The sequence below is a fragment of the Macaca mulatta genome, chromosome 18 (assembly GCF_049350105.2).
Source record: "Macaca mulatta isolate MMU2019108-1 chromosome 18, T2T-MMU8v2.0, whole genome shotgun sequence".
NCBI lineage: Eukaryota > Metazoa > Chordata > Mammalia > Primates > Cercopithecidae > Macaca > Macaca mulatta.
Genome location: NC_133423.1, coordinates 67,625,015 through 67,649,820, shown reverse-complemented (window position 1 = coordinate 67,649,820; position 24,806 = coordinate 67,625,015). Strand labels below are relative to the sequence as shown.

General features: G+C 41.5%; 1 long non-coding RNA gene across 1 annotated transcript in view; it reads left to right on the top strand.

Annotated features, from left to right (window-relative positions):
• Positions 1 to 5,807, top strand: part of LOC114673818 (uncharacterized) — a 41,811-nt gene extending 36,004 nt beyond the window's left edge. The window contains exon 3 of the long non-coding RNA XR_003724628.2: positions 5,036 to 5,807. This is a non-coding gene — a long non-coding RNA (uncharacterized LOC114673818). The remainder of the gene's footprint in view (positions 1 to 5,035) is intronic.
• Positions 5,808 to 24,806: the final 18,999 nt, after the last annotated feature.

Genomic DNA, 24,806 nt, shown 5'->3' with positions numbered 1-24,806 from the left:
TGTTAAGTGCTTGTTTGAAATTGTCTGCTTAGTCTTTATTTTTGAAAGCCATTTTCCTTGTGTACACAATTCTAGGTTGGCAATAATTTTCTTTCAGCTCTTTAAAGACATTTTTGTTCACTGTTTCTATTGAAAACTCAGCCATAGTTATATTGTGTCTCTCTGAACATCATGTGTTTGTTTTCTGTCTGTTTATAAGATATTCTTTTTAGTGTTTGTGGGTTAGCTTTATCTGTATTTATTTTGCTCAGAATTTGTAGAGTTTCAATTTACTAATATCTTTTGCTTGTTTTGGAAAGTTCTCACAGTGTTTCTTCTGTTCAATTATCTCTCTCCTTTATAGACTACAACTACACTTATGAAAGTTATTTTCATCATGTTTTGTATGTCTCTTAAACTCTTTTTCTGTGCTGTTTATTCTTTCTATTTCTCTGAAAAGTATCAACCTGAATATTTTCTACTGATCTACAATCCAGATCACTAATTTTTTCTTCTGCTATATCTAATGTGCTCTTAAATCCAACTGAATTTCAATCCAGTTGGTTTTAATTTCAGTGTTGTATTATTAAACTCTGCATTTTCTGATGATGTTAATGGATTTCAGTAGTTGGATGAAATTTTCCATCTTTTTGTCTATTTTGATTATGTTATTTATAGTTATTTGAAAATTTATGTCCAATAATTTGAACTTAAATATTTGCCTTTGAGTCTGTTTCTAAAGTCAGTTTTTTTTTTGTTTTTTTTTAAAACTGTTGTTTTTGGTCATTTGATCTTGTATTCTGGCAAGCTTGGTAAATGTGACCAAATGGCAGACATTATAATGTCTGCCAAAAAACTGTAGATGTAGATGCTGTGGATGACATCTCCCTGTAGAGAGGATTTAATTTTCTTCTGACAGGCATATAGACCACAGGAAGATTATCTTGATCTATTGGATTTAGATTTCAGATTCAATGTTAGGGTTTGTGAGAACTGGTCTATTTTAGGTTCATCTTTATTCCTAGAGCCTATCACTTCAAGGAGCTCAAGGGCGAGCCTAGTATGTTTATTAGAGATTCTCTTTCTCGGCAGGCTATGAACTTCAATTTTTTCTAGCACCATGAGACTACTGAAATGTCTGCTTAGATTTTTAGCTTCTTAGCAGCTGCTTTTTACTTGTTTTCTTGGCAACTTGCCTCACACATGTGCAGCTAGAAGCTGGAAAATACCTCAAGGAAAAATTGCACATATAATACTCACTTTACATCTCTGCAGTTAGCTTTTCTTTCAGATCATGAGTTCTCAAGTTGTAGCGTCCTTGGTAGCCCTATCCACCAATTTTCAACTCCCCTGCCAATGAGACTGTTAGAAACTCTTGGCTGCTGATCTTTGTTCAGCATCTATGTTCCACAAAGCAAATTGGCAAATGCCCTAAGGGTGGCAAGTAGAAACTAGTGTAGTGTTCACTTCTGTCTGTTTTTCTTCTTTCCAGCATTTTGGTCTTTCAAGATCGAGAGACATTTGGAAGATATAATGGAACTCCCACAGGAAAGAGTTTATGTAGAGTAGATTGCAAGAAAACCCAGGGATGATGGGGAGGATTGAGTGGCAAATAGAGGAAAAATTTCTAAAATTACAGAAGTTTCAGCTAGATGAAGCCTGGGAAGCGAGCCTCAGGTAAATTCACAAAAATGCCCATGAGAAAGAAAGAATCAGCTTTGAACATCTGCTTGGCCCAAAGAGCAAAAAACCATCTTAGGGCAGTCCTGATTTACATAAGGGAAGAGTTTTCTTATTCCTTTTTTTCATCCCCTTTTCCCACACTCCAACCTATACTGAATTAGTAACAACAAATAGATAATGTGGACAAGAGTCAGGGAAAAAAAGAAAAGAAGGATCCAATCCTCCCTTCCCACTAAGAGGCCAGCCTGCATTGTGTTTGTGTCAAAAGTAAACACAATGTCATCGAATTACCTATATTCTAAAATAATTCACTAGGTTTTGCTATTTCCGCTTCCAATGGGTAAACAACTGTATCACTGAAGCTCAGGTTCCAGTAGGCTCTCCGTGGCGGCTGTATGGGGGCTCTTGGAAGGCAATTTGAAAGATAGAATGGTTCTTAATGCTTAAAGCCCCATCCCGTCTAAAGAGAAACCTTGAAGAACAGAATTGAGCCCAATATGCTGATATATTCTTTTCTGAATTCTAAACTTTTTCCATTCTGGCCTTTTTAATTCTATCTCATTTCTAAGCATAAAATAAATATAGCATTGAAAAAGGTGTTTGTGTCCCAGTGACAAATATAATCCATGTAATTGTTAAAAGGGAAATTCCAGAATCCCCATGTGGCCTTGCCTTGTATTAGGCAGGAAGAAGCATTCCCCCAAAGACAGACTTGACTAGAGTCTCGTGTCCCCAGAGGGCCTCACTGGAAGTTAGTCTTTGGAAGTTCTAGCATAAACATACTCCCACCCACCTGGCTCATGTACAGGCCATGAACAACTTGGCTTTTCTTCGCAGCAGAGCAGTTTCTGTATGAGTCACTTCTGTCTCCTTATTTTGGACTTTCTGCCTCAAGGGACCTTGAAGATCTGTCCAATACTGTACTCAGAATGCACTCAGCAAACAATGAACAATAGAAAACCTACTAAAAAGACAGTCCCCTCCTCCATGTGGGCCTCATACTTAGTTCAATGGAAACCAATAACCTAGGCCAAAGTAACACACAGATGCAAACACACAAGGGAATATGTTAGAAGATGAAGGTTTGTCTTTCTGAACAAAGAGACTGATCAGTTCGGGTCTAGAAAACACAGTGTCCCAATGCTGGGAAGTCTTGGGCAATCTTCCATAGAGCAGTCATAATCCCTAGACCCAACCTTCGCTTCTGGAGCTGCTGTTGGAGAGCTGCCTGTTATGTACACAATGGACACACTGCATAGAGCCAACACTTGAGAAGAGAAGGCTAAGCAAAAAGATACCAGAGGGCTCACGGTGGTAGAATGGAGCACACAGGCAGTGGCCTTTCCTATAAGCATCCTTGGCTTGGTCCCAATGTCCTTAGTCAAAATTTCAAAGTTTTGTCCTGATGCACTGGCATATTAAAAATTATTTGGCTCTCTGCCTATTTTCAGATCACCATCATGGAGGAACTTCACTGAACAAGAAATATGTCCCTTCACAAGCCAAGTACAGTAATTGAGTTTTTATGCTTGTGGAGTATTTTTAATATTGTGGGATAAGAAGGGCCTTTCCTTTTCTATCTTAATTTTCTGACTATGCAAACCATTATTAGTATCTTGGGGCCCCTGGAAATAGCTAAGGTCCCTATTGGTGCTTCCTTGACCACGGACTCACTAACATTTATCTGTCTGAAGTGAAAGGTATCTCCAATGATCCCAGCTGACATTTATTCAGTGCTTCTCACTCAGCGATCCCAAAGAGCTCTACAAGCTGATTTACGGGCTGTCCGCGGAGTGGAAGTGAATGGTAATGACCACAGTGATGACGATGGTGATGGATCACCCAGGCCCTGGTATTTGATATGTCATGTTGTTTCTGGGGCGTTTCCAATTTCCTGAACTTCCCGGTGATTAGAAGCTGTAAGAGAGTGCTCCGTCCATTTCATCTTGCATTTCTCAGTGGAGATGACTCTGATTGGAGCTTTGGGAGGTCTTAATTCTCGGTCGCCCTTACACAAATTTTAGTAATGAGCAGAGGGCAGACATTTTGAAATGCTGCAGAGTTTGTCTGCATTCCTCCTCTTACAGAACGTGGAGACATCCGCTCACCTCCTCTTTTAGAATGCCCTCAGCCACCTGAAATTCTCTGGGGCTTTTCTGCTCCACGGGGAAAAGGGAGGAGGCAGAAGCCAGGATAAACTGTCAGTTTAGAAGGTTTATGGTGACATAATCAGGCACAGTGCTTTCTAATTTTTTTAAATTTTTAAATTTTTCTTTTTACGCCATGGGAAGCCCTGGTCCCTTTTCCAACAAAATCCTTTAGGGTATCAACATGTGAAGCAGATAAAACTGAGCTGTTCCACCCCAGTCCTTCACCCTCACCCCGCAGCATGGTGGCCCCTGGGACCTGGATGGAAAACCTCTGGCTTCCTGGGGTTCTGGGCTGTGAACTGTACACAGGAGACCTGAATTTCTTTCTAGGGCTCCTCACAGACTTCTGAGTACATTGTTGAATATCTGTGTGCTCTCTTTGTCCCATCTCTAAAATAGAGACTAAACGGTCTTCATTGAATATTACCATTGAGGCTTTTAAAGGTAGGGTGCAAGTATGCCTGAACTATAGTAATAATAGGGGCAATATGATTTCAGGCATATTTCTAAATGCTCTCCTTTATAACCTAATTTAATTCCTAGACCCTCTCTTTGGGGCAAGTACTATTAAATATTATTATCTCCATTTTAAATGGTGGAAACTGAGGCACAGAGAGGTTATACAAATTTCCCAGGGTCACTCATCTTGTAAGTGGTGTAGGCATGATTCAATGCCGGGCAGCCTGGCCCCAAAACCCCTTGATATGAACCCCTGACATTTGGTTTTAAAACTTGTTTGCATATTAGAATTGCTTAAAGAATTTAAAAAATTTAAAAAATTTCAGAAGACCAGGCTGCACCCCAGACCAATTAAATTGCAGTCTCTGGGTGTGGAACATGACAGTTGGAACATTATAGCATTTTTAAAAACTTCATTTATGGGTTGAGTTGGGTCCCCCCAAAAAGATATGCTGATGCCCTAAACCTTGATACTTCTGAATGTGACCTTATTCCTAAATAGGTAATTGAAGGATGTAACTGCTAAAGTTAAATGAAGTCATATTGCAGTAGAGTGTGCCCTTAATCAATATGGCTGGTGTCCTTATAAACAGATGGCCGTGTGAAGTTGGGGCCTGGTGAGTTGTGAGTGGCCTCTAATCAGAGCACAGTATAGCTGGCGAAGAGAGTGTATGCAAAAGAAAAGAAGTCCAGAATGGTAGGTGAAGGCAATTTTCTTTGGCTTCCAATTTCCCATCTTTTCCTGCTTTCTCCTGTTTTTCTAGTCTCCATCTCAATCTTCTTTGCCACATCATGCATGCCCTCGAAGCATTAGAATTCCTTAAAGCTTCATGGGAGAATGCCATGGGATGATAAAGACAGAGATTGGAGTCATGCATCTGCAAGCCAAGAAATGCACAAGATTGCTGGCAAACCACCAGAAGCTAGGAGCAGGCAAGGAAGGATCCTCCCCTAAAGGTTTCAGAGGGAGCCATGGCCTTGCTGACATTTTGATTTCAGACTTCTATCCTCCAGAATGGTGGGACACTGAATTTCTGTTGTTTTAAGCCATCCAGTTCATAGTATGTTGTTATGGAAGCCTAGGAAACTAATACAGCTTCCCAAGTGATTTCAATGTGCAGACAGGGTTGAGAACCACTGCTGTATTTTAATTTCATTTCTTAAGAACCTACTGTGTGGATGGAGAAAATCTCCTAAGTTATTAGATAATTTAGTCTTGATTAGGGCTGGTGCAAGTCATTTGTCATCCTATGCTAGTACTGGCTGTGCCAACTTCCAAGGCATGGGTCAGTGTTGACCAGGTGTATTTGAGAAGGAAGATGGTTGGCATTAGTGGGAAGTGAGAGAATCACTCCCAGTGCTGCTGTTCATAGGGAAAAGTATAGTGGTGGGAGTGACTATGGGTATAGAGTAAGAGGTGCCTGGCACACGAGAGTTGAGGATGGAAGGGTGCAGAATGAAGGTTTCCTTTACAGCCAGTACAGTATAACACCGCAAAACAAAACAAAACAAAACAAAAAAAAACTGGTCATGGGAGATAGAGTGCAGTCAACAAGGCTACCTGCAATCTAGCGATGCAGGCACAGGTAGAATAGGGCCCTATGAGAGACCACTGGGGTGTCTGGAAGAAGAGGATACTTGAATGCCTCACAGAGAAGGTGATATTTAGGCCCAAGGGTCAGATTTGATCGCTGATATGGGTGAAGGCTGTTCCAGGCACAAGGAACACCTTGTGCTGGTGTTGTGAATGGTCTCTGGTTAGAGCACAGCATAGCTGGGGAGGAGAGCTTGGATACAAGAGAAGTCTAGAAAGGTAGATTAAGGCAATTTTCTTTTGGGATTTGAATATCATGATGAACGTTTCTTCCAACTTCACTTTGTAAGCAAAATGGAGTCAACAGAGGCTTTTGATCAGGGAAGAAACCCTGTCATTAACTTCAACGATCTTAATGACATTTCATAGGGGCCTTCTCCTGTGTCTCAAGCGGAAGTGTCTCATTTAATTTTTCCAATGACTTTATGAGATAGGTACTATCATTATCCTAATTTAATGTGTTTAGGAACTGAAACCAAGGACATTTCAGTTACTGCTGAAGGTCACATTGTTAGTAAATATGGAAACCTGGATTTGAACCCTGGTTATCTGATTCCAGAGTCTGTAGGCTTAACTGACTTATCACTGAGGGTTTCCATCATTGGTGTCAAAGAAAAATAGCCCCACTGGCGGTGTGAGGCAGGTGGGTAGTCAATTGCAGGAGGAGAGAACAGGGATAGGCCAGCTATAATAGAAAGTGACTTTAGAATCATATGAAATATCTCAAAAGAAGGCCAGACAAGATTTAGCAACTGCTTGTAGATTGAGAGATATTCCCCTGATTAAAGATAGTTTACTGGGAGAAAGATGATAGCTTTTTTGAATTAGAGAATGCAGGAAGAGGTGTGCATTGGGTGGTAGAAGATAAAGAGATGTTTTTGGACATTTTCAAAAAGAAGTACTTACAGAATATCCATGTAGATGTTTGCAAAATACACAGAAATGTAATTTAGATGTAGCTATGCTGCAAGAGATAGATCACTGGACCTGATTCTGGGAATTTACAATTAGGATTGTGGAGACAGTATAAGTGTGGTGCTTAAATCCATAAGCTCTGGAGCTCAACAGTTGGGTGGAATCCGTAACCACCTGTTTATTAGCTGTGTGTCCTTAGACAAGCCTCAGCTTCTTCGTCTGCAGAATGGGGATACTAACTCAGATTCATATTTCATAGTACTGTGCGGAAGATGAAATGAGAGGAGCCACGTGGAGCACTTGGCACAAGACAAATGTTTAAGAAACAGGCATTGCATTTGTTTTTGCTTCTTGTAACCCAGAAAGATGCCCCTTGGCGATGTACCTCACTTTTCATTTCTTTTCCCTACCAAGACCTTTCTGTGTCCACATTAGAACTTAGTTTTCCTTGTTTAATCTTTCAACATAGCCGCTTCCTTTATCTTAAAGCTCAGTTTCTCTACTAACCCAGGATAATCTTTTTTTTTTTTTTTTTTTTTTTTTTGACAGAGTCTTGCTCTGTCGCCCAGGCTGGAGTGCAGTGGTGCCATCTCTGCTCACTGCAAGCCCTGCCTCCCGGGTTCACGCCATTCTCCTGCCTCAGCCTCCTGAGTAGCTGGGACTACCGGCGCCCGCCACCACGCCCAGCTAATTTTTTATATTTTTAGTAGAGACAGGGATTCACCGTGTTAGCCAGGATGGTCTCAATCTCCTGATCTCGTGATCCGCCCGCCTTGGCCTCCCAAAGTGCTGGAATTACAGGTATGATCCACCACGCCCGGTCAACCCAGGATAATCTTTCAGTGTTTCCTTTTTTCCTTTTTCTAGACTCAGTGTGGATGTGATTTTCTCCAGTGTAGCCACCTTACTTCATGGGGTTATGTGCCTTAGACTGAGGAGGGGACCAGGCAGCCCACGTTGCTCCGTTCCTCGTTACCTTTAATGATACAGCTCATTTGTTTATTTCACAAGTTACCTCTGAACATCCTTAGGCAACAATTCAGGAATTTCTTTGTATGCTTCACAAGCAGTGTCTGGTATGTAACATATATACATGTTGAACAGATATGAATAATAGTTGCTCTTCTTAGGCAGGATTGAGTGGAATCAGATAACAGTAAGAAAAACCTAAGATTGGTTTCCTGCTCTTTTAGTACTACAAGTGTCTATAACAAAGAAGAGAAGTGTGGAGGAAATGAGTTATTATCATTTCAATTACGATGCTAAGAGAAAGAAAAAGAACTTTTTATCCTGGAGAAAATGATGGACATGTTGTGTGGGTAGGGTCATCTGTCCCTGATGGTTTGGGGGCTGTCGTTAGAAACCAGTTTGAAAGAACAATTGTGTGGGCTTCTACAATAGCCTCATAAATGAGGTCCTATCCAGGATTGCTCCTTTTTTCAGTCCATGCCAACCCCAAGTATTGCCTCAATTTTGGCCAGGCAAGATGGCTCATGCCTGTAATCCCAGCACTTTGGGAGGCCGAGGCAGGTGGATCACCTGAGGTCAGGAGTTCGAGACCAGCCTGGTCAACATGATGAAACCCCGTCTCTACTAAAAATACAAAAATTATCTGGGGGTGGTGGCGGGTGCCTGTAATCCCAGCTACTCAGGAGGCTGAGGCAGGAGAATTGCTTGAACCCGGGAGGTGGAGGTTGCAGGGAGCCAAGACTGCACCATTGCACTCCAGCCTGGGCAACAAGAGTGAAAAATACTCCGTCTAAAAAAAAAAAAAAGAAGAAAGAAAAACAAAAAATCAACACTTTATCAAGTTACCCTCCAGCTAAAAATATTTGTATGACTTCCCTGTGCCTAAAGGAGTACCAAAGCTTTTCAGTAGTCATCAAAGTGCTCTGCCCTCAGCTCCATCTCATCTCTCCACCCTTCTCTTTCCCACAGCCCTTCCATCCAGTGTGTCAGAGCTGCTTGCTACTCCTCATTCCCACCTCTATGTATGGCCTTTATCTTTGTGCTACACACAAATATCCTCCAGAGTCAGCATCCATTTGCTGAGTGATCAGCAGTCTTTAATTCTCTCATGCACTTTGCCTCCTAGATCAGCCCTACCCACCTGCCCTCCTGGCCTCCTTACTTTTCACAGACCCACAACTTGCCTGCCTCCTATCCTACCTGCATACTCAAGTTAAAACTTAGATTATTTGCAAAAGATCAACAAGCAAACTAATGAAATACATGTAATTGAAAGAGAATGTGGTCTGCAATGTTAAACAGTGGGTTGAGGGTGAAGGCTGTAGCCTTTGGGCTTTAGCTTTTCATAGCATCTGGCTCAAGGTGGAGTAGACTCTGTGAGAGCTGCAACCTTCTAGGGGCCAAGCCTACATCACTGGTAACGTAAAGGGCCTTAGAAAGGAGGTGTGAAGAATATCCTCATGATCTGAGAGAGTAGGACTCCTTAAACATTTAATGTAGTAACAGGAAGGAGCTTGAGAGAATCTTGTTCAGTAATTATTTGTGATCCTTCTGACTGCCTATCTGAGTCATTCTATCCACCAGTCAACTGGAATTTACCAGATTTCTCTGATCCTGGTTGAGTTGATTTGTATGAACTATAGTGAGTTTCTTTTTGGACACAATGCTCCATGGAATTAATCAAACTTTGGGTTTGTCTACGATAATCAGTTCGATAGTTGCTTTCTGCCCAAGGATGACTCCTTGCCTTCATTAAATCTGAAGGTTTCAGCTTTTGTTAGCACACACCATCTCAATCAATGCAGGCGAATGCAGCTGTCTCCTAAATGAGACTGTCAAGCCAAGGCCCCAATAACCATTGGTTACTAAATGTTTAATGATCTGCTTTGTGTGTCACAGCACCCTCATCACATTCAGTCTAGGGCCTTGAACCTTACCTTAAAAAAATACTCTTTTCTAAAATCTATCCTGTTACTTACCATTTTTATTTTCCTTTGTAAAGATGTTGTTATAATGCATCAGCACACTGCACTAGGAAATACAAAGTGGGACCCGAAAGCTGGCAGAGCTGAGAACCATCAGCTCCACGGCACCTTCTGCCTCCAAGAGGGTAGCATCTCCTTCATATGCTGCCTATTAGTGCTGTTTACCAAATGTTCTCATCTCTCTTCATTCCAAGTATGTACATTATATGATTGTATTTCCTGACTCCCTTTCTGATGGTATAATGTGACTAGGTTTGGTCAATGAACTGAAAAGATAAGCAACATGTGTCGCTTCTTTGCTGGAGCATTAAGGTCAACATGAGACTCTTCCAGGTTCAACTTTCCCTTTGCTACTGTATCAGCCTGGGTTCTTCAGAGAAACATATCACAGTTATAGGGGCTGAGAAGTCCCAAGATCTCTGGTTGGCAAGCTGGAGACCCAGGAGTGATGACGATGTATATTCCAGTCTGAGTCTGAAAGCCTGAGAATGAGGAAAATCAATGGCATAAGTTGGAGTCTAAGTTGGAGTTTAAGGCCAAGGACAGATGACTAATGTCCCAGGTTAAAGACAATCAGGGGCCAGGCGCAGTGGCTCACACCTGTAATCTCAGCCCTTTGGGAGGCCAAGGCGGGTGGATCACTTAAGATCAGGTGTTTGAGACCAGCCTGGCCAACATGCTGAAAGCCCGTCTCTACTAAAAATACAATAAATAAATAAATAAATTAGCTGGGCATGATGGCAGGCGCCTGTAATCCCAGCTACTCAGGAGGCTGAGGCAGGAGAATCGCGTGAATCCAGGAAGCAGAGGTTGCAGTGAGCTGAGATTGTGCCATTGTGCTCCAGCCTGGGCAACAAGAGCAAAACTCCATCTCAAAAAAAAAAAAAAAAAAAAAGAGGACAATCAGGCAGAGAGAGGGCAAAGACTCCCTTACTCATACTTTTGCTCTTATCTAGGGCCATCTATCTATCTAGGGCTCAGATTAGATGAGGCCCACTCACACTGGGGAGGGCAATCTGCTTTACCCAGTCTACTGGTTCAAACATTAATCTCGTTTAGAAACATTCTCACAGATAAACCTTGAATAATGTTTGACCACATATCTGGGCATCCCAGGCCCAGTCAAGTTGACACATACTTGGCACCCACATGTATCTTCCTAAACCATGCTTAATCTCCAAATAAAGACAATAACAAGACTATGATTCCACCCAACATGACACAACTATCCTGCATACAACTGAAAACACAGTAACCTCTTCCCCAGAAAAAGAGGTAAAATCCTTGAGTGATGTTTACCCTTCTCCTTGATATCCCATACATGAAATAGTATGATGTATAATTAACAATACTTAAATGTTATGATATAAAATCAGTACAGCTTATACTAAACAATAAAGGAATAAGAGGAAAGAAAACAAAGATTTTTACTCAGTACACACACACACACACACACACACACACATATATATGTATATTTACAACAAAATAAAAAGGAAATACTCAGGAAAATTACAGTCCTCATTTCTGTAACTGGTTATGTGGTCGTAGCTGCTGTTTGTAACTATCTTCTTCCACTACCCATTCTGTATGCCTTTGCCCTCTGCAAATGCCTTGGTTAGTCATGATTTTTCATCTGGTGGAGCTATCCAAACCCTTATTCCTGAAGGATCTGGGTTGTTGTGTTTTCTATTGACTTTAATCCCAGGGCGTGGTGATACTAAGAGATGCCTTCAGGGATCTTCTATATTCCAGACATACTCTTATTTACCTCCATTATATAGTAGCTGCCCAACTGACCCATGTTAGTCAGGATCAATCACCCCAGCCACCACAGTCACTTTCTTCTTTGCTTGCTGATTCAAAGGCATGCAGAGTTCCAAGTGGCCAGTGGCAGTGTGAATTTTCAGTTCAATGGACTCAGTGTTTTGTTTCCTTTTAGAAGCATTCCTTCCTTTAGAACTAAGACCTCTAGGCTAGCCGAGCATTTTACTAGTAGGTCACTGAGGGTAATAGTGAGTGGTGCCACTCCCATTTCTGCCCCTGCATTCCTGAACCTGTGAATCCTGGCTTTGGGAGAAACAGCACCATATATTAGATGCTGATTCAGAGCATGCAGCCTTCAGGAGAATCTTGCCCCGACCTGCATAGTATTGCTACTTAGCTGGTATAACTGAGTCTTCGAAAGGCTATTTTACCATTCTATTCAGGATGGTAGAGACTAAGGTAAGGCCATGAATTCCATGACCATGGGCCCTGGGCCTGAACAGGCCCTAAAGGCAGAAGTAAGTTACATGAAGATGTGGTCCTGGGCCCAGCACTGCACATCAGCTGCTGTCAAGTGAGTTCTTCAACCAGAAGCTATGTTGTATGGAATACAATGATGATAGATAAGGCACTCCATAAGCCTTTTTGGCAGAAGCATTGTGTGCAGGGAATGCAAACCCATATCCAGAGTCAGTGTCTATTCCAATAAGAACACATGTAACCTCTTCCATGATGGAAGTGATACAGTGATATCAACTGCCCTCCAGGTAGCTGTCTGACCACATCAGGGAATGGTGCTATATTGTGGACTCAGTATTGGTCTGTCTCTGCTGTTGGCAGATTGGATACTGAGCAGTAATTGTAGCTGGATTGGCCTTAGTGAGTGAAAGTCATGTTTACTGAGCCCAGGGATAACCTACATCCCTGCCACCATGGCCACTTTGTTCATGCCTTATTGGGTCATGAATAGGATGGCTGGGAAAATAGACTGACTAGTATCCACAAAATGGGTCATCTCATCCACTTGATTATTAAAATCCTCCTCTGCTGAGGTCACTTTTTGATGAGCATTCACATGAGACACAAATATATTTCCATTTTTTGCGCATTCAGAGAGGTCTATCTACATACCTCTTTCCCAGATACCATTGTCACCAACTTGCAAATCATGGACCTTTTAAGTCCCTGACCAGTCAGTAAAATCATTGGCTGCAGCCCATGAATCAGTATATAATTATGTGTCTTGCGATTTCTCCTTCCAAGCAAAATATGCAACCAGGTACATTGCTCAAAGTTCTGCCCACCAGGAGGATTTCTCTTCACCACTGTGCTTCAGGGATATCTTAGAAAGGGGCTATAGTGGCACAACTGTCCACTTTCAGGTGGGATCTTCATATCATGCAGAGCCATCTGTAAACCAGGCCTAAGCCGAGTCTTCTCTTTCTCCATCAGCTGATCCTAGGGAACTCCCCATGAGGGTGTAAGTGCAGGCTGGGAGAGAGAAGGCAATGTAGCAGGAGCGGGCACCATGGGAATTTGGACCACATCTTCATGTAACTTACTTGTGCCTTCAGGGCCTGCTCAAGCCTGATTGTGTATATACCATCTGTTTGATGGTGGAGTGCTGCTGTGTATGTCCAACTTTATGACTTGATGGGTCAGATGGCATTCAGTTCATGATGGGTAGCTCAGGTTGCCTAGTAACCTGGTGGCCCATGGTTAAGTATTTAGTTTCTACTAAGGGCCAGTAGTAGGTCAAGAACCGTTTCTCAAAAGGAGAGTAGCTATCCACGAAGGATGGCATGTTTTGTTCCAAAATCTTGAGGGCCGGAACTACAGTTTACCTATAGGGGCCTGTCAAATGCTCCAAACAGCATCTCCATTTACCACTGACACCTCGAACACCATTGGATCTGCTGGATCATATGGCCCAAGTGTCAGAGCAGCTTGCACAGCAGCCCAGACCTTTTGCTGAGCCTTCTCTTATTCTTAGCCTCATTCAAAATTGGTAGGTCTTGGGTCATTCAATGAATGGGGTGGAATAAGATACTCAAATGAGGAATGTGTTGTCTCAAAACATCCAAAGAGACCCACTTGGCATTTTGACCTTTTTTTTTTTTTTTTTTTTTTTTTTGGTTGTAGGGGAGGTCAACTGCAACAACTTATCCTTCACTTTAGAAGGGATGTCTTGACATGCTGCACACTGTTGAACTCATACGAATTTCACTGAAGTGGAAGGTCCCTGAATTTTTGTCATAGTTTTTCGCACCCTCTGAACATGCAAATATCTTATCAATAAGTCTAGAGTAGTTGCTACTTTTTATTCACTAGGTCCAATCAGCATATTGTCATCAGTGTAATAGACTGGTGTGACATCTTGTGGAAAGGAAAGGCAATCATGATCCTTGTGAACTAAATTATGACATAAGGTAGAGAGTTGATATACTCCTGAGATAGGACAAGGTATATTGCTGGCCTTGTCAGCTGAAAGCAAACTGCTACTGGTGGGCCTAATAAACAGATATGGAGAAGAAGGCATTTGCCAGATCAATAGCTGCATACCAAGTACCAGGGGATGTGTTAATTTGCTCAAGCAACGACACCACATCTGGTGCAGCAGCTGCACTTGAAGTTAACACCTGGTTAAGCTTGCAGTAATCCACTGTCATTCTCCAAGACACATCTGTCTTCAGCATAGGCCAAATAGGTGAGTTGAATGGGGATGTGGTGGGAATCGCTACCTGTCTGTGTTCTCCAGAGAAACAGAGCCAATATGATATCTCTATCTATATATCTACATCTACATCTATATATCTACATCTACATCTATATATCTATATACATGTTTATTACAAGGTATCAGCTCATACAATTACGAGGGCTGACAAATCCCATAATCTGCCATCTGCACACAAGGGACCCAGAAAAGCTGATGGTATAGTTCCTGTCGGAGTTCAAATGCCTGAAAACCAGAGAGCCAAAGGTTTATATTCCAGTTCAAGTCTAAAGGCCTGAGAACTGGGAGTGTCAATGGTGAAGTCCTAGTCCAAGGGCAAGAGAAGATCCAGGTCTCTGCTTAAGCAGTCACACAGAATGAATTCTCCATTCCTCTGCCTTTTGGTCTACTCAGGACCCCAGTATATTGGCTCATGTCCACCCACATTGGGAAGGGCAATCAACTTTATTCAATCTACCAACTCAAATGCTATTCTCTTCTGGAAACACTCTCACAGACACACCCAGAACAATGTTTAATGAAATATCTGGACACCTCACATCACACTCAAGTTGACACATAAAATTAATGATCACATCACTTCTGATCTTTCAAGTCTGTGATGGTGGCACTAATCTCTGCAATTCTTCCAGGAATGAAGTACAGGTTGAGTATCTCAAATCCGAAATCCAAAATGCTCCAAAATCTAAAACTTAAACTGACCTGAAGCTCCAAGGAAATGCTCGTTGGAACATTTTAAATTTTAGATTTTCAAATTTGGAATGCTGAACCAGTATGTATAATGCAAATATTCCAAAATTAAAAACAAATCCCAAATCAAAAACTCTTCTGGTCCCAACCATTTTGCATTGCAAATGCAGGGATACTGCATTTGAATTGCATTTGATTTACTATTTTTCTATGTAGAGGCAGTTCTAGTGGCTTCCACTTGGCATTTCCCATCACAACAGCCCCCACTTTACAGGTCATGGAGTCAATGTGGGGATTTTGCCACATGCAGAGTAGATCTACTCCAATTATGCATTCTGAAACTGAGGAAAGGCCACAGGATAGGTTTAGAGACTCACTGGATCCGCTGAGGGATGAACCTGAGCTAAAATTCCCTTTATCACCTGACCTCCATAAGCTCCTGTTCTAACTAGAGAGCCACAGTGACATTTCGAATTTTCTGGAATCAGTATCGGTTCAGAGACAGTGTTCAGTGGTCCCTGAAAAGCCTGATTATTTCTTGTATTTTCCCAATGTACAGTTACCCTAGTAAAAGGCAATAGGAATGTCCCCATTCCTACTTACAGAATCCTTTGGGAAATGCTGGGAGAAAGATTAACAGTACACATTTTTGGTAGTGTACGTGATCCTTCCTTGAGGGGACTCAACCTTCCATTTATTCAAAGGGTTTTGGGTCTATAAACTGGCTCAAGTCTGGTAATTGACTGAGGGGCTATGACTCTCTTATGATTTGAGTTAGACGTTTGTTCACTTGATCTAGAACTTTTCTGCTTATAAAGATCAAGTAAGAATTTAGTGGGCATCTATCTATTTCACATTTAGGAACACAGTCATTAACTAGCTAACACCATAGATCTGAGTAAGTCAGACTATTCTGATTGCTGCTTTGACCCTACTATTACAGTTACCACACCTGCTTTACCTTTGGCAATTGAATGCTGCCACTTGGCCTCTGCCACCCCATCCTCTTGCATTTAGATTTTCCAACTCTGTCTGCAGTCCATATTATCAGTTCTGACCTACAGAGAAGTGATCGCAGAACTCAACAAGGATGTTATGTTTCCCATCACAAATTTACTTTTCACAATAGTGGTGAAAGATGTCTTGTTAGAGACCCATCTAACTCCCTGAGCTGCAACATTAAATGCAGAATCTCTGCTTGGTGGACTCTTGTCAATAAATTCAGACTGATCTAATTTAATGTCCCTTCCACCATTATCCCACACCTTTAATATCCATTTCCACATATTAACCCAGATTTCTGGCTGTATAAATTAGAAAACTCAAGTAGTTCTGGAGTATAGCACATGTCCTCATGGGTCATAGTTTTTACCTCACCTGCAGGGGTCTTTTGTGACTTGAGTCTAGTTATAGGTCAAGAATCAAGGAGAGGTAGTATAGGTAGGTTCTGAGGAGAATCAGTATTGTCTTCCATGGCAACTGCCTCAGAGGAGGCCATTATAGTTTCCTTGGGCAATGAGGGGTTACTCCCCTCAGATGAGATTGGAGAAGCCACTATCCCACTCCCAGTGAGGGTGCTTCTACTGGGGATGAGGAGGTCACTTCCACTGGCAGTGGGAAAGCCTCTTTCACTGCAAAAAAAAATCATCACAATTTAAGGGTTCAATGTCCCCACCTTTATCAGGGTCTTCTTACATGTCTCCATGCCTACTTACAGAACCTCATTCTTTGCTGATCAGTGCTCTTACTCTAACAGTAGATACCCTGTGAAGATGGGAGTTAAATTTGTATTGTGATTCAGCCAGTCACAGGATGAGATTCTGCATTTGATTTTCAGCAATCTCAGCCCTGTGGCTACAGGAGATAAGGGTCTCCTTCAGAGCACACATAGATCTCTTCAGATTAGTTATGCTTGAGCTGGAAATTCAAGTCCCTGAACTCATCTTTGTCTTTCACCACTTTGTTCAGTAGTATCAGGAGCAATCAGCCAATTTAATAATAATATTAATTAGTTTTCCAAAAATGTTCAAAAGTATCATATACACAGTCACCCAACTCCTTATTCTTATAAATGTTTAGTTAGGAGTATCCAGTGATGATATTTTGTGTCTCTATCACCTGATCACCCTATGGCCTATCGTTGCAGTCTTTACTACTGGAAATAGAGTTACTAGTGTCTTTAGATCTAATTGGATTAGAGACCCAATTCTAGAAACTCTAGAACAAATTTAGAAAACTCATCCTTAAAACTCTGTTCCTCAATCAGTCTTGATACCTAAATTTGTATTAGTCTGTGTTCTCCAGGGAAACAGAAGCATCTCTCTCTCTCCCCGCCCCCCAACACACATATAATGTTTTGTATATAAAATATATATGTAACATAAAGAAGTTTATTATAAGGAATTATCTCATGCAGATAAAGAGGCTGACAAGTCCCAAGATCTGCTACTGGCAAGTTGGAGGCCCAGAAAAGCTGATGGTGTAGTTCTGGTCTGAGTCTGAAGGCCTGAGAATCAGGAGAGCTGATAGTGTAAATTCCAATCTGAGCCAGAGGCCAAAGGTGGCAGAAGACTGATGTTCCAACTTAAAAATAATGAGTCAGCAAGAGCGCAAATGTTCCTTTACTCAGACTGTTCTATTCGGGTCTTCAATGGACTTCATGAAGCTCACTCACATTGTGGAGGGCAATTGGCTTTACTCAGTCTACAGATTCAAATGCTAATCTCTTCAGGAAATGCCCTCACAGACATACCCAGAATAATGTTTAACCAGATATCCGGGCATCCTGTGATCCACTCAAGTTACATATAAGACTAACCATCTCAGCTACTATGACTGACAATTCTTTAGACTTGGCAGCTCTGCCCGCCTTGGACATAATGATGATAGCAGAGATTTAGAGCAGAGCCCCCAGCCAACCTACTACAGGCAGGTAGCATGAACAAGAAATGAACCTCTATTGTTTCTAGCTACTGGTGTTTTCCAGTTTTTGTTACTGTAGCATAACTTAACTTCTCTCAGTGAGCTAGGCAGCTTGCAAGATAATAATTTAAAAAAACTCTTGTAAGGTGTGTAAGGAGCACATTACTAATATACTCTTGCTAATCTGACGACTCCCAGATTTACATTCCTAACTCATACTTCTTATCTGGGCTCACACTTACCTGTCTAACTGCCCTCCTTGACATATCCACTTGGATGTCTCAAAGGACGCTTCAAAATCAGGCCTGGGGTGAACTTGTGAATATTTCCCAAACCTGGACTGTTTGCAGTCTTGTGTCACCAGTAGCACCAGTCTGGTCTGTTATTTCAGTCAGTGTCATCATAAACTTGTCTCTTATTTCATGGGAAATCTAATGAGACATAATCTTTTCATCACAAAAGCTTGATGATTCTACCTCCAGAACATAGCTTGTCTCTCTCTGCCCATCTCCATCTTCACCGTCAACATTCTAGTCAATGCCACCACTACCCATCATTTAGATTACTGCAGTGGCCTCCAACATTCTCTCCATCTCTCTTGTGTCTTTTCAACTGACTCTGCATAACAACCAGAAAGATCTTCAAAAAATGTGAATAAGATCTTGTTTACACCCTTATTGGCTACACATTAAAACTTAGAATAAATATCCAAATTTCTTAATGTGGCCTACAAGGTCCTGTGTGATCTGGATTCTCCTATCTCTCCAGCTTCATCTCTTACCTCTCTGGCCCTGACAACACTGACCATCTCTCAGTTGCTAGAACAAACCAAGTCTTTCAGGCATCAGGGGCTTTACTCTTGCTGTTCCCTGTGAAATTCTCTTTTGTTGGCCTACAAATTGCTTATTCCTTCCTATATCTTAGTCTCAGCTTGCAAGATGAATAAGCTCTAGAGATCTGCTGTAGAACACTGTACCTGTGGTCAATGACACTGTACTGTACACTTAAAATTTGTTAAGAGGGTAGATCTCATGTCAGTGTGTTTATTACAATAAAAAGAGTAGGTCTCATTGTTATTTTCCAATTATTCCTATTTATTTCTTTGAGAGTACTTATCACAACCTGCAAATTCATTTAATTCACTTAATTCATTTTTTATGTGTGCATTGTTATTTTCACTAGAATGAAATCTTCAAGGGGACAAGAATCTTGTCAATCTTGTCATCATGACAATCCTGGTATCCTGTGAAATGAAAATATATAGAATGTTTTCATAATATGTTTGAATGAATGAATGAGTAAATCCTTATTTCACAAATGAAGATAAGACTTAGGAGGCACAAGAGTTGCCCAGAATTACACAGTGAGTGGCAAGGCTGGGTCTCCAGTCACATTTTCGAACCCTGCAGCCTGTGCTTTGATTCCACATAACACAGCCTTTCATGTTGTCACTTGAAAAGCAGAAAAAGGTAATGTTCTTGAAATCCATTTTTTACCAGAGTCCTGTGTATGCTTCCTTTTTCCCTCACCTTTAAATCGGGTGGCTTTGCAACACCAGCAGCCTGGCTAGTTTATTCATTTTTCATATTATAAAATGTTATTAAACTGCACCACACAGATAAGTACTAGAAAAATTGCCAGCTTATTTTCCTAACATAAAATTAGCCAATTTGCCTGTGTATGGGATTGGAAAGGCTGCAAAGAATCCCATTCAAGTGATTAACCTCTTAGTTAATAAAAGCAACAATTTCGTGTGTATAAATAATATAATAAAAGGAACATTCATATGAAAGTTATGTAGCCCTCCCCTTCCTGTGTTCATCTCCTTAATTGGTAAATAATTCATCAAACTCTGAAATGAATTGTGTTCCCACCCACATTTCTTCATCCAATTATCATGAAATAGGAAAGCAGGCTCTTTCTCCCTTTGGAAGGCGTGAGATAATGAAATTGTTCAGGGTTTTCTGAGCCTGTGCTAGGCTAGATATAGAACCCAGCTGGCATGGGCCTTGTTGGGTAACTGAGCAGTGCTTCTTGAGACTCAGAAGAACTGAGCTTTTCCTTTCAGTTTGACCTCCTGCACCCAAAGTTCATGTATTTGTCTTTCCACTAGAGTGGCCATAAATATTACCTGTTGTGAGTGTGACTTTCAATAGAAGAAAGAGGTTGTGTGAAAGAAACCAGTTGGCTGAAAATTTTAATATGACTTTTGCATCAAATGAGTTGCACAGATCCATTTTTACAATGCTGATGAGCCACAATTCCTGGACACAGAAATGTCCTTTTATGTTGTAAATTATGTAAGATTATTGCTGAAAGTTTCTTGTGGGAGCTATAATTTTTTCCCCTTTGGACTTCTTCATGTGTGGAAAAAACCTTACATTAGATATAAATTAATATACTCTTGGGCTGATGACCTTTGGTTTTTTGCCTTTTACCTTTAAATTAAGATAGAATAATGCCCAACATAGTGTAATTTGCCTTTGCAAAACTCTTATATGTATGTCACTATAATTCCCAAGGATGGTCTTGCTAATAAATCCCATTAAAAAATCCCTTTTTTGAATCGTTTTCGTTCTTCTCATGAGTTCTGTTTAGAATTTTATCACTATCATATGCAACAGCTTTAACTTTGTTGTAGATAGATCACAGAGGTTGTGTACTGAACTTACAATAGCAGTGTTTATACCTGGGGTTTCTTTATTTTCCCTCCAATGCATTAGAGTTTTATGGAAAAAGATAAAACAGTTACTGCCTCCTTTACTGCAGCTTTTTGAATAGCCTCTTCAGCTTGAAGTTTATGGATGCCAAAAAATCATCTTAATTTGCAGATTGTGGAAGCACTGTTTTCTGGGCCTTAGTCTATAGTCAAGCAAAGGGGGAAATGGAAATGTCAGCAGCAGCATTTATGATGGACTCGGTGGGGAAACTCTTCCTTTTGAGTCAAGATGGTGCAAATTACCCAAGTGAGCTGGTGAAATGTTGTGAATGAGATTCAGCCGTGATCTTTCATTCTTCTTCATTGCGTCAAGTGGTCAATTGCAATATTCAGCTTTACCTTTTGTACAGTTTGAAGTTGTAGACTATACTTTTTCCTTAAAAATGATAGCTTGAAAACAAGACATTTTAATTCCTCTCTAAAAATGTTCCCTTCTCTTTTCAAATAAATAAGCTATTCTTCACTCTTGCTTGAGAGACGGTATTGTGAAATTCTGGTTATTTCTGCTACTTATGGCTGTTCTGAAGAGACAAAGACATTTCTGTAGAAATGAACAAAGGGAAAAGAACTATACTGGAATTGGATTGACTGGACTTGCTCAAGCAACTATGTCTTAATCTTAATTAACCAGCTTTTGACATCTGGATGCGGGAATTGCCGGCTCTGTCACATGAGGACTTTATAATCAGTGTCCTCGGGGTGGCTATCCTGAGAATTTTTCTCTGTAGAGTAAATTCTTTCTATCAGACACTGTACACAATATCCCAATCCACAGCAGTGAAACTTTGATCAAGGTCAGGACAAATGGACTTGGAGGAATTTCTAGTTGAGAAGGGCAGCTATTTTTTTTGTGTGTGACTGGCAGGAGAGCAGCTTTTCTTTATTTGGGAAGGGCATACTCTCAGAGCAAGGTGCAGATTTGGGGGTGGTCTTCCCATGGCATGCTGAGTGCGAAGGGCTGCCTGTCTAGCCAGACCAATGAGCAGAAACAGCTTTCGTCTCTTCAGATCCATCTCCAATCTGATGATCAGCAGTGCTCGGCAAAGGATTAGAGAAGAGACACTCTGATGCAAACAAGCCCTTTTCCTAAGCAAGATCATGAAACACTCAACACTTGTAATGTTGATTTTGGTGGCCCTCTCCTAGACCCCCAATCTCCCTCCTCCTGCCAGGTCTCCACATCTCTTGGTTGCTTTTTCTCCTTTTGCCTCATCTTCAAAATCTAGCTAGCCATTGTCCTGATGCTTCAAAAGTCCTGATCTCACCGCCTTGATAGTAGAAAGGGACCAGGAAACTAACATGTACCGACCTTCTATGGTAACCAGCCCTTGTTTAAGAAGATACAGCTGTTCTTGCATTTGAGCCGCAGTTACATATATGAACTATCTCTATTTTACGGATGAGAACACTGAGTTTCCAAGTTGGCTAACAGCACACAGTAAGTAGAGTCAGAATTGGAATGAAGTGTCTCTGACTTCAAGGGCTATGCCCAACTAACCCTTTCTACTATCATCCCCGCAAGGTTAACATAATTTCTTAAACCCGGTTAAAATTCACTTATTCACATATAACATTTTATAGGGTAAAGTTTTCAGTCTGAGACAGGTTGACAGGGGAGAGCTTTCTGATCAGACTAACTTCAGACTCAAATCCTTCCACGTGGCAGGCTGCCTCCTCTGTCTTTACTCATAGGTCCAGTTTTGACAGGGGCCAGGTCATGACCAAAAAAAAATGTGGCTGATTTTGTATAATTTCTGCTTCATTAGGTGACATTTTGCCCTGCTTTCTATGACTCTGATATTTCATGTAGATTTACACCTTTGCCTTCCTAACTCAGGCCCTATTCATCCACCCCAGAAATGACCTGGACTGTCCTGTTCTGACATAGCCTTGTTCTCTACCAGTGGTCTCACCTAGTACCCTTTGGCTCTGTTGTAAGTATGTGGGTTCATTTACAATCATGTTTCCATTGTCTCACTGTTGTAATCTTCTAAAACTCTGCCCAGTCTTTTTTCATGGTTCCTTATTCCTTTTCCCGCCCATTACTTTTGTGCTATTGGCTCCATCTTCCTTCTTGCATTCTCCAATATTGACATATACTTTTTTTTTTTTAATACCTGATGGATGCAACAGGGTGTTGAGTGGGATTTTTCTTGTGGTCTGAGAGCTAGAACCCAAACCTGAGAACAGGTATGCATTAATTGTCTTCATCTTCTAAAGGGATCTGTATTAGTCTGCTCCAGCTCCATAACAAAGTACCACAGACTGGGTGGCTTATACAACAGACATTTATTTCCTCTCAGTTATGGAGGCTAGAAGTTCAAGATCAAGGTGCCAGCAGGGTTAGTTTCTTGTGTAGCCACCCTCCTTGGCTTGCAGACAGCCACGTTCTCACTGTCTTTACGTGGTCTTCCCTCTCTGTGTGTCTATGTCCTTATCACCTTTTCTTATAAGGACACCAGTCATATCGAATTAGGGTCCACTCAATGGCCTCATTTAACTTTAATTACCTCTGTAAAGGCTCAATCTCCAAATACAGTTACATTCTGAGGTACTGGGGGTTAGGACATGTGAATTTTAAGGAGACACCATTCAGTTCATAACAGGATTCAATGGCAAATGTGTCTGGATAGCTCCTTGGGGCTTCTTAAAAGGTGACCATGCTGGTAGGGCACAGTGGCTCATGCCTTAATCCCAGCACTTTGGGAGGCCAAGGCAGGTGGATCACCTGAGGTCAGGAGCTCAAGATCAGCCTGGGCAGCATGGTGAAACCTCGTCACTACCAAAAATACAAAAATTGGCTGGGCGCAGTGGCACATGCCTGTAATCCCAGCTACTCGGGAGGCTGAGGCAGGAGAATCACTTGAGCCTGGGAGTCAAAAGTTGCAGTGAGCCGAGATTGCACCATTGCACTCCAGCCTGGGCAACAGAGTGAGACTCCATCTCAAAAAAAAAAAAAAAGAAAAAAGAAAAAAGAAAAAAAAAGTGACCATGCCTTTTTGTGCTATTTTCATAATCATTCTACCCCACACATATGTAGGAGAAAATCACTGGGTGGGTAAGTGAAGAGGGGACAGGGAGGTGATCAACTGGAGTGCAGTATTTGTGGTAAAAATATTTCCTCTTCCTTTCCTGTGGGGGTGCTGACCTCCTTTGCCTACAAGCCACATGAGGGAAATACCAAGAGAATTACTGGTAAGGGTTGGATGTGCCTGTATGGAGTGGTGACTGTCATCCCAGCCCCAGCTCGGTGCTTGCAGAGTCTGCTCTGGTGCTTTCTGGTGGAGAGGAGTTGAGCATAAGAGAAAGCTCTTGAGAAGGACAGCTACTGTCTTTGAAGTTTGGAGGTCCCCATGACCTAGTGACCAGTGCCCATTTTGGTTTCCCTTTAATCTTCAAAGGCACGAAGCTTGCTGGGATAAATAGCAGAAAGAAACTGGAAGAAGATGGGGATACTTTTCAAAAGCCAATTCCCTGAATCCCTTAGAGGGCACGGGGAATCTTCATTGGTCTCAAGAACTCAAAAGAAGAAGCATGGGGATTAAAAAGGAGGCACAGATCATAAAACATTCAGGTGATTAACAAGAGTCAGACCTGCCCCCTTCCAGAGAAAAGCTTTGGGGGCACTGATCAGCGGCAGGGACCAAAGAAAGGTATGACTGTCCATCCTCTCTGAAGGGATCCTTCTCAATATTGGGAACTGCCCCAAGGAAACATGGACACCATTTACACATCGGGGAGCATGGCACAGAAGATGACCCCAAACCAAGCCAGAGGAAGACCGCTCCCAAAAGTCAGGCAATTATATAAAATAATATTTGCTATCTCTTCCATCTTTCTTCCTGACTTCAGCACATTGGATGGGCTAGAGATCCAGTTGGAAGAGGAACGTGAGGTGTCCCCAAAACAGACTAGATCCTCTACTCCAACCCTAAGGTTGGGGAGGAAGCGAATTGAGAAGATGATGTAACTGTCCTCTTGGGCTGAAGCCTTGCTGCCTCTTAGTAAGTGGAAAAATTAAATATCAATTTGGAGAGAAGATCACAATGTTGGGCTATACTGGGATTAGTATTTAATAGCTGAAAATGCTTGGAAAGCTGTGAGTTTTGCTGGGATATTTGAGGTTGAAAATGGAGATTTGATGACATCAAGGTGAAGGCAGCAACTTGAGAACAATAAAACTGTTGTATCTAAATGCAGTTCAGACCATTCAGTCATAAATTGTATTTGATTGCTG